Consider the following 10,934-nt stretch of genomic DNA (forward strand, 5'->3'; position numbering starts at 1 on the left):
AAAAAGGACACTGGAGAGGGGACTTCCCTGGTGGTCCAGTGGTAAAGAATCCACCTGCCAATGCATGGGACGCGGGTTTGATCCCTGGTCGGGGAACTAAGACCCCATATGCCCACGGGGCCACTAAGCCCGCGCACCACAACCACTGAGCTCGCACAGCTCAACAAGAGAGCCCACGAGCCACAAACTACAGAACCTATGTGCCCTGGAGCCCATGAAACTCAACTAGGGAGAGAAAAACCCACACACCACAACTAGAGAGAAGCCCATGCGCCACAACTAGAGAGAAGCCTGTGCACCACAACGAAAAATCCCGCATGCTGCAAATAAGACCCAATGCAGCCAAATAAATAAATAAATATTAAAAAAAAAAAAAAAGGACACAGGAGCAACTTGAAGAAGGTGGACGTGATGGTCATCAGGATAAAAAGACTAAAATATTTTTAATGATCCATAAATAAGAAAGTTTATCTCTCTGAAAAAAATACACTAATTGAGGAAAGAATTTGAACAACATTTTATATATTCAATATGTCAGCCTGTTTTCTGAATTCTAACATAATTATTTTCACCCTAATCTAAACTGCAGTTTAAATACATGAGTTCATAATGATTCTTTAAGAATTTGGCTACCTTTGAAGGATGGTAGGGTGTCAATTCCGTATTTTTAACACTGGTTTTTCTAAAAAACAAAACAAAGCAAAACAAAAAGAATTAGGCGTTTCTGATTACGTTCTTATAGAAGTTGTACTGGATGTTTTTCCTGAGTGCATCTCCATGAGTATTTTTACAAATCCCTCTGTCCTTTGCATTTCTTATAAACTGGCACTGGGAACTACAGGTTTGATCGTATTCAGGTTTGAAATTTTGAGTCAGATTACTTCATAATAGGAAACTCTATGCAGACCAAGGCCCAGTTCCTTCAACAAATACAATGCACAAGTAGTTATAATGATAGAGGGGAAATCTTTCCATTAAAAGTGGCTTAAGTGACATTTTTTAGGAACAGGCCACACTAAACTTTATTGTTTAGGGATACACAATTGGGTGGCAAAACTGTAAAGCAAAGCATGGAAATGATTTTTATGTTACCTGGATACAGGTAAGCCGCTGTCTTCCCTCCGGAAGGATGGGGCATGTGGTGGGTTCTGGGTGGTTGGTCAAGGTTTATCCCTTGACTTGGGTGGTAGTTACAAGAATTTGCCTTATAATATTTCTGTATTATGGACAATTGTTTGATATAGTTTATGTATCTGTGCTATATTTTAAAATAAAAATTTAAAAAAGAAGTCAGGATAGTGATTAATTTTGGAGAGGAGGGTTTAAAGAGAGCAAGAAAGTTTTGAGGACATGGTGACATTCTCAGTATGGGTCTAAGTGGTGGTTATTTGGGTTTGTGTAAAAATGTGTCAAAATAAACATCAATGATTTCTTCACTCTTCTGTATGTATATTTTACTTAAGTAGATATTTTTTAAAAGATATTTTAAAAACTAAAATGAAAAGAATCACAAGAAAGGCTTCCTTAGACACTGCTTAATTTACCCTTCATTTTTAATTTTAGGAAGTGTTGCCTTTTAGAGTCATCTGTGTCATGGGAGAAATACATAATTTCATACTTGATTTAGAAGGAGTCCAGATGCTATTACATTGTTTACTTGGCGCTGTGTGGAAGTGTTGCTTAAAGACAGACTTTCAGTGCCAGAAATGTCTTTGCAATATATCATATTAAACACCAATGATTTGTGTTTTAAATTTTGGCAAATGCTTTTCGTACCATTTGATTTCTTACCGTAAACTGTGAGAGCTATCTGCAGGGAATCTAGGCCTTTCCTGTTTCTCATTTCCTTCATTTTGGGAGATAACATCACGGTATAGAAAGAGAGGACCCAGTCACTTCCAAATCCATAGATTCATCAGGGCTGGGAAATGTCAAATCAGCACCTGAATAAATAAAACACGAGCCCATTAGTGTGAACTTTTGTGACCTGTCAGCATCATTAGGTTTTGCCGCGCACAGGGAGCCAGATGGTATAAGGCCTTCAATAACGATGGCATCTCTCGAGAGAGCCCAGCAAATCCAGGCTTTGCTTTTTGAATAAGCATTCCGATGTTTACTTTCCAGGCAGGGACCTCACTTAGCTTTCAGGTTGCTGTAATTCAAACCCTGACCTCCTAGGAGTCTTTCCACCCTGCTGTGAATGGATGCACCCAACTAGATTCCGTAGTGGAACTCAAATCCACCGACCTAACACACATCATGACCCCACAGTCAGAGAACCTTCACCAGACCTTATCCCTGATACTAGTACTCTCAAAGGTCATCTCTGTCAGGACCCCTTTGTTTGAGAGGATCAACTCATTAAGTTTACCATGTAAGCTTGGGCTGTGAACATTAATGTTTAAAACTGTAAAGTTTCAAAACAAAAAAACTTTTCTTAAACAAAAGAAACCAAAAGAAAAAAAAATTTTTAAAGGAAATAAAAGAATGTAAATTTTACAGGCATGGACCTAGACCCAGATTCAAATCCCAGCCTTGCCACTTACTTACTAGCTGTGTAACCTTGAGCAACTTACTAAACTGTTCCAGGCCTCAGTTTATTCATCTGTAAATGGGGAACATGTCATCATCCATCACACAGATGGGAACTAAATGGTATTGTTACGTATAAAACACTCAGAACCGTGATGACAGTAAGCACTCTGTTTGTTATTATTACCATTAGCTGTGTGAGCTTTGCACAAGTAACTTACCCTCTCTGTGCTTTAGTTTCCTTATCTAGAAGATGGAAGTAATAAAAATAAGACCTACCTTATAAGGTTATTATCATAGTATAGTCCCTTTCTAGTCCCTTTCAGTCTCTTCTGTGTACACAAACTCTGAACAGGATGAAAGAAAATCATAATTTTAATAGCCCTTGAATTCATTTTTTTCAGTTGTCATGTTTTATCTTATCTTTTTTCTTCCAGTTTTATTGTGATATAATTGACATACAGCACCGTAGAAGTTTAAGGTACACAGTATAACAATTTGACTTACATACATCATGAAATGATTATGGCAATAAATTTAGTGAACATCCATCATATCATGTAGATACAAAACTAAAGAAATAGAAAAAAATTTTTTTCTTTTGATGGGAACTCTTAAGATTTGCTCTCTTTCTACCTTTCCTATACAACATACAGCAGAGTTCATTATATTTCTCATGTTCTACATTATAGTCCTAGTACGTCCCTTGAATTCCTTTTAAAGGAGACCTGACTTCCTTTAGCAAAATTCTTTAATAATATCACTTGGGTGGAAAGTGCGACTGTCAGGGCATTAGTAATAGTCAAGGGGGCACAAGAAAAGCTAAACCACTTGGGAATAGGAATGAATAGAAATGCTAGAGTGCAGACAGAGGCAAGTAAAGGGAAAAGCAGAAGGGAGGTTGAGAAATGCAATGAAATGGCTGAGGGTCTTTAGAGAACCAGAAGGTCTACTATTATCATTTTATTTTTGTTACATAAACGCCACCCGTCTTCTGAAAGCAAGTAGTCTATTACCACCAACAAAAGCTTTCTGTAAGTGTGCGTGCATTTATGTGTGTGTGTATTAGTGATGGAAACGTGCTCAGTTCCACGTTTGTGAGTGGTGTAGGAGGGAGACTTCGTGCCTGAGTGTGGCCGAGACAGACTAGTTATTCACGAGCATCCTTCATCTATTCAATACATCTTTCCAAACAGGACTTCTGAGTTCTAGCTAAGGATATGGATATACCCAGGTATATACATATATACCCAGCTGAAGTCTCCATTTCCTGTTCTCTTGCAGCCAGGTGTGTACACATGAAAAATTCTAGCCAATAAGACTGGAGAGAGATAGTGAGCGCTACTTCCTGGCCTAGATGATTACACCCTCAGCACACCATGGAAAAGACCGTGCATTGACACCAGGTCCTGGGTTTTGACAGAGATGCAATGACTTGTTTAGACATCGGGCTGCCTCCCTCGAGGAGGAGCTGAGTGTGTCCTGCACCAGCAGGAAGCAGGTTGTAAACGTGATGCAGACTTTAAGTGGCCTGACTCTCTAGTGTCAATTTCATTACAAAACTAGGTTTCAGAGAGAGCAGCGGACAAGAGAGCTATTCTCAGAGAGCAGAACCAGAATCTTGCCTAAAAGTTACTCCACTGCCAGGGCAGGGGGCCTTCACATCTTGTCCTGCAGAAATTGATCAACGCTATGGACCACTGGGTGCCGGGTTTCCAATGTTTTTTCTTTTCCAAATAAGGATTTTTATAGCAGCTGTCCTTGTCCTAGTCTACCATTTCGTACTGCATCTCTGGGAGGGACCACAGACAATGTGGGTGTTGTTTTGTACGTGTTGGGAAAGGCTGTCTCATGCACGCAGTCTTTGGGCCCCAACTCTGCTGCATCAGAATGGGCCTTGGGCCTGAAACACTTCCTACCAAGAGATAAAGGGCCCACACAGCCTGTGCCGGGCTTATCGCCCTGTGTGGGAATATCTTTCCTTGTTTTGTGCTCAATGAGTACTCTTTTGTCTCTGCTTAAAGCGTGTGTGTCAAATGGCAGCTGGCCAACCCCACAGCTATGTCTGTCCTTTGCAGGGAAGGGACAAGATTCCTTCAACTGCAGCACCGAAAGAGTACGTATAGGCCAACTGCCCTGTGTCACTGCCAGGAACAAGCCACTGGCCAGGGAACACTAAGGCACACAATTGAAGCTAATCTTACTCTGGCTCCTTTCTGTGTAAGTAAAGCTTTATTTCATCCAGTGCTGTCTTCCTTGGCCACTTTGATATAAGATGCAATGGGAAGAAGTTTGGACTTCTATTCCTGCTGGTTGGCATAGTGGTAAACTTTGCTATGCTTCCTTCAGTCGGAGTCCTCCCCTGGGATTGGTAACTGGTGCATGGCACTCTGCTCCACAGTCGGTCATCAGATCATGAGAAGCTATATCTAAACTTGATGGAGGAGGACGCATAACAACTTGATATCCTAGCTATTAAGACGGATGAGGTGTCTCACTTGAGGAGGTGTGAGTACCTTCTCTGCATTGGAAGAGAGGAGAGCATTAACATTTAGGGATCCAGAAGGATCAACAGTGACAGAGATCTAACCATAGCCATATCCATGCCCCACTTCTTATTTTAATTTTTATTGGAGTATAGTTGATATATAATGTTGTGTTAGTTTCAGGAGTATAGCAAAGTGAATCAGTTATATATATACATATATCCACTCTTTTTCAGATTCTGTTCTCATACAGATCATTACAAAGTATTGAGTAGAGTTCCTTGTGCTATACAGTAGGTCCTTATTAGTTATCTGTTTTATATATAGTAGTGTTGTATATGTCAACCCCAAACTCCCAATTTATCCCTGCCCTCCCCTTCTACATAAGTTTGTTTTCTACATCTGTATCTATTTCTGCTTTGTAAACAAGTTCATGTGTACCATTTTTTTAGATTCCACATATAAGTGATATCATATTATATTTGTTTGACGTACTTCACTCAGTATGACAATCTCTAGGTCCATCCATGTTGCTGCAAATGTCATTATTTTGTTCTTTTATGACTGAGTAATATTCCATTTTGTGTGTGTGTGTGTGTGTGTGTGTGTGTATATATATATAGATAGATAGATATAGATATAGATATATAGATATACCATATCTTCTTTATCCATTCCTGTATCAATGGACATTTAGGTTGTTTCCATGTCCTGGCTATTGTAAATAGTGCCGCAATGAATATTGGGGTGCATGTATCTTCTTGAATTATGGTTTTCTCCAGATATATGCCCAGGAATGGGACTGCTGGACCATATGGTAACCCTATTTTTAGTTTTCTAAGGAACCTCCATGATGTTTTCCACAGTGGCTGTACCAATTTACATTCCCATCAACAGTGCAAGAGGGTTCCCTTTTCTCCACACCCTTTCCAGCATTTATTGTTTGTAGATTTTTTTACCATGGCCATTCTGACTGGTGTGAGGTGATACCTCATTATAGTTTTGATTTTCATTTCTCTAATAATTAGTGATGCTGTGCATCTTTTCATGTGCCTTTTGACCATCTGTATGTCTTCTTTGGAGAAATGTCTATTTAGATCTTCTGCCCATTTTTTGATTGGGTTGTTTGTTTTTTTGATATTGAACTGCAGGAGCTGTTTATCTATTTTGGAGATTAATCCCTTGTCAGTCACTTTGTTTGCAAATATTTTCTCCCATTCTGTAGGTTGTCTTTTGGTTTTGTTTATGGTTTCCTTTGCTGTGCAAAAGCTTTTAAGTTTAATTAGGTCCCATTTGTTTATTTTTATTTACATCCATGCCTCCCTTCTTCCATAATGACAGCCATTACTGGACTCATGTCAGCCACCAAAAGCTACACTTCTCAGCCTCCTTGCAGCAAACGGGGTCCATGAGATGTGAGCAGGATTAATACGTGCCACTTCCAGATCATTTTCAGAAGAGTTAGGTATGCCTTCCCTGGCTGTTCTTGCCCCCTTCCCAAGAATGCTTGGAAGATGATAAGAACTTCAGACACTGACCAGACCTAGACTCTGTATCTGTAGACAAGTACTTCTCTATCTGTGATGGAGGACAATCTCTCATGGAAGAATACTTTTGAAATATACTATAAAATTAAATCTCTAGAAACCATGAAATGAATAAAAAACGGAGACAATTTCCAAATGTTTTACTATTTGACTTCATAATATTGATAACAAAATTATATTTCAAAAAATATAATAATAAACAACACAGACATCTTATAAAACTAGGCACATTAAACGTAACAGAAGACATGCAACACTTCTTCACTGAAAAGAATAGAATATTGCTCTAAGAAATTAAAGAAGACCTAAATAAATGGTGCAATATAATATGTTTTTGGATTGGAAAACACAATATTATTAATTCTCCCCATGTTGATTTATAGATTCAATGCAATGCTGATCAAAATTCCTGCAGACACTTTGGGTGAAACTGACAAGCTAACTGTAAAATTTGTAATGAAATTCCTATGGACCTAGAACAGCAAAAGTCATTTTTAAAAAGAGTGAAGGTGGAGAAAACTATCCGATTTCATGATTTACTATAAAGCTACAATAATTAAGACAACGTGGTTTTGGTAAAAGAAACCATGTAAAGATGACTGGAACAGGAAAGTGACTCCAGAAGTAGAACCACTTATCTATGGTAAGTTTATTTTCCACAAACATGCCAAGGTAATTCAACAGAGAAGGGAAAGTCTTTTCTACAAATAGTGATGGATGACAGGATATCTGAATTTTTAAAAACTGAACATTAATCCTTACCTCACACATCATAAAAATTAGAAGTGTATCATAAATCTAAATGAAAAAACAAAAAATTGCAAAGCTCTTAGGAAAGAACCTAAGTAGACAATCTTTAAAACCTTGAGGTAGGCAATGTTGTTTTAGGACACAAAAAACATAAACCATAAAAAAATGTTTTTCTGGGCTTCCCTGGTGGCACAGTAGTTGAGAGTCCGCCTGCCGATGCAGGGGACACCGGTTCGTGCCCCAGTCCCGGAAGATCCCACATGCCGTGGAGCGGCTGGGCCCGTGAGCCATGGCCGCTGAGCCTGCGCGTCCGGAGCCTGTGCTCCGCAACAGGAGGGGCCACAACAGTGAGAGGCCCGCGTACCGCAAAAAAAAAAAAAAAAAAGTATTTCATTGGGCTAATAATGTTAAACTATGAATTTCAAACTGGCTTGGCGGCTGGGCCGGGGGCCTCGTAGCTGACGTGGTGTTTGCGATTGAGGGCACAGCCAACCTGGGGCCCTATTTCGAGGGCCTCCGCAAGCACTACCTGCTCCTGGCCATCAAGTATTTTAATGGTGGTCCTGCTGCCGAGACGGACTTCGGGGGAGACTATGCGGGGACCCAGTACAGCCTCGTGGTGTTCAACACAGTGGACTGCGCTCCCGAGTTCTAAGTACAATATCATGCTCCCACCAGCAGCGCCTATGGGTTTGTCATCTGGCTCGATGGCATGAAGTTCATGGCGCGGTGGGGGTGGGCGGGGCCAGAGCTGCAGCCTCATCGCTGAAGGCATCTGCAGGGCTCTGCAGCTGTTCGATGACTTCAAGAAGATGCCCGAGCAGACTGGCCAGACACACCGACTCTGCCTCCTTACTGTAACTCGCCCCTCTACCTGCTGCCTGCTGTCGAGGGCAACACATACTCTGGGTGCACGACGGAGACCCTCGTGCAGAAGGCTGGGGAGTGAGGAATCTACTTCTCCATCGTGTTGCCCTGGAAGCTGCCTGCCCTGCAGCTTCTGTTCGAGAAGGCGGCTCCTCCCGCCAGGCTGGAGCCACTGCAGCCACCGACAGACGTGAGCCAGGACCCGAGGCACATGGTGCTGGTGCGGGGGCTTGTGCTGCCCGTCGGGGGTGGCTTGGACCCAGGCCCCCTCCAGCTAAAGCCGCCCCTGCCTCTAGATCCTCCCTCGGGTGCCCCGCTCTTGGCAGCCCCCCAGCAGCCTCTGCCCTCTGTCCCCTCGCAGTACCAGGTCCCCTGAGTGCAGCTCAGGTGGCTGCCCAGAGCGTCGTGGAGGCCGCCAAGAACCAGAAGGCTGGGCTGGGCCCTCGCGGCGCCCATCAACCCTCTTCAGCAAGCCTCTCCAGGAGTGGGTCCGCCCCTACAGTCAGGCCCGGGCCTCCCGGTGCCCCCAAGCCGCCTCCCACCTTCCCAGCCCAGCCTGGTCTCCACTGTGGCCCCTGGTCCGGTCCTGGCCCCCCAACTGGGCAGCCCGGGGCACTGTTCAGGGCGGGCACTGTTCTCCGGCCCAGCTCGGGACCCTGGCCCTCGGCGGGCAGCAGTCAGTCTCCAACATACTCCTGGCCTGGAGCGGGATCCTCGAGTGGCAGGAGAAGCCCAAACCTGCCTCTGTGGCGCCAACACCAAGCTGAGTAGGTCACTGCCTTCTCAGGTCTACCTGAGTCACGGTGAGAAGCTGAAAAGACGACAGCGCTGATCATGAAGCTCATCCCCCAGCAGCTGCTGAGCACCCTGCGCCCTTTGTGGAACTCAGGGATGGTCCATTTCCACTTCACCGACAAGGACCTGGACTCCCTCCGAGGTCTCTACCAAATCCTGGGCAACGGCTTCGCTGGCTGTGTGCGCTTCCCCACGCGGCCCCTCGGGGGAATGCTGCCGTACTCATTCAAGAAGGTCTTCATGGGCCTCATCCCCTAAGACCAGAGACACATTGCCAGCGGCATCCGGGAGGTCATCACCAACCACAAGCGACTCCAGCAGCAGAAGCTTGAGCAGCAGCTCTGGCCGCCGCAGCCCCAGCCTCGGGGGACTGCCCAGGTGCCCCACAAGGTCCTCCTGGAGCGGCCCCCCGCTCACCCCCTGCCGGCCCCACCCATGGGCCCCAGAACCCCGGGGCCGACCCCCAACTGCGGAGCCTCCTCTTCAACCCGCCACCGCCCTAGACTGGGGTTCCCCTGCCTCAGGCCTCTCTCCACCACCTCCAGCCACCACGGGCCCCTGCACTGCTGTCCCCACCGCACCAGCCGCCCATCCAGTCCTGGCCTGCGCAGCTTCCCCCCAGGGCTCCACTGCCAGGTCAGAGGCTGCTCAGCAGGGTTCTCTGGGGCCCCGTCCCCCAGCCAGGCCTGCAGCCCAGCGTCATGGAGGATGATATCCTCATGGACCTCATCTGAACCCCCAACACCCAAGAAAGTTCCTTTTAACACACACACACACACACACACACACACACACAGGCTGGGTTAAGAAATAAAATAATTATGAATTTTTAAGATAGTATTATAACTATCAATAATTACTAATGTTTTGAAAAGTTTTTAAATCATGACATTTTCTCAAACTGAAATTAAAATATCACACGCTGTACCAGGGTCCTACTGCCCATGACTAGTACGCCGAAGACGTCACATGACCTTCACCACACCTGTGTTCTCAACATCCACACTGCAATACAGTCTGTTGAGTGAGACCGTCATGCACTTGCAGGTGACAGCAAGGTCAAATTTCTATGAAAGTTTCTAAATGCTTACACACTTTCAGAACCTACCTCATCACGGACCACAGCGTGCAGACCACACATGGAGTAGCAACTGTATTTCTGGGGCTTTTGTTGAAATGGCTCAGCCTGTATCCCAATATTACCGTTTTTGAATATATTTCCTCATCTGATTTGAAATGTCATCATATCATAAACCAAGTTCTCATATATAGTTGGTCTTTTTCTAGGTCTCATATTTTATTCCATTAGTCTTCACTAGTGTCACAGAGTTTTAATTACTGGAATATTTCTTTCTGAAAAGTTTCATAATCTTCTTCTTTTAGGGCTATTCATTTCTTATTTAATTCATACTGTTCCTGGATATTTGAGAAGGTGCTAACAAATACTGAAAGCGTGACTATGTCATCAAGGTCCAGCTCAAGCCTGAACTGAGACAATCATAGAATTCGGATTGGAGGATGCAGGGTCCCTGGCAGAAGTGGGTCATGTTAGAGTCCAAGGAGTCTCTTAGGATACACTCATCATAGGGAAAAAAGAGAGGCGTGTAAGTTTGGGTCTGTGATGAAACCTTATCATCAAAGGGAAGGAGTACATTAAAATGTCTAAGTCCTAAAGAAAGAGAACGTAGTGAGTAAAAATGAAAACATCTGTTTATGTATATTAGATCTCTGGGAGAAGCAGATTCTCAACTGTATATATATAAATAAGAAAGCAAGAGCCAGGGGAATTAAGTTCCCACATCCTGCAAGTTGCTTGGTGTGGCCAAAAAAAAAAGCAAGAGCCAGGACATTTTTGAAATTAAAAAGAAAAAATGAACATTGAATTGTCCTACTAAATATTGCAACGTATTATTGAAATCACAAAAATTAAAATAGTTTGCTATTGAGACATGAATGA

The 10,934-nt window shown here is 43.5% G+C and overlaps 1 pseudogene; it reads left to right on the forward strand.

The window, feature by feature from the left end:
* Positions 1–7,745: 7,745 nt before the first annotated feature.
* On the forward strand, positions 7,746–9,711 carry LOC112401452 (mediator of RNA polymerase II transcription subunit 25-like; annotated as a pseudogene).
* The last annotated feature ends 1,223 nt before the right edge of the window (positions 9,712–10,934 follow it).

This window comes from Neophocaena asiaeorientalis, unplaced genomic scaffold (assembly GCF_003031525.2).
Source record: "Neophocaena asiaeorientalis asiaeorientalis breed wild unplaced genomic scaffold, Neophocaena_asiaeorientalis_V1.1 scaffold429, whole genome shotgun sequence".
NCBI classification, from domain to species: domain Eukaryota; kingdom Metazoa; phylum Chordata; class Mammalia; order Artiodactyla; family Phocoenidae; genus Neophocaena; species Neophocaena asiaeorientalis.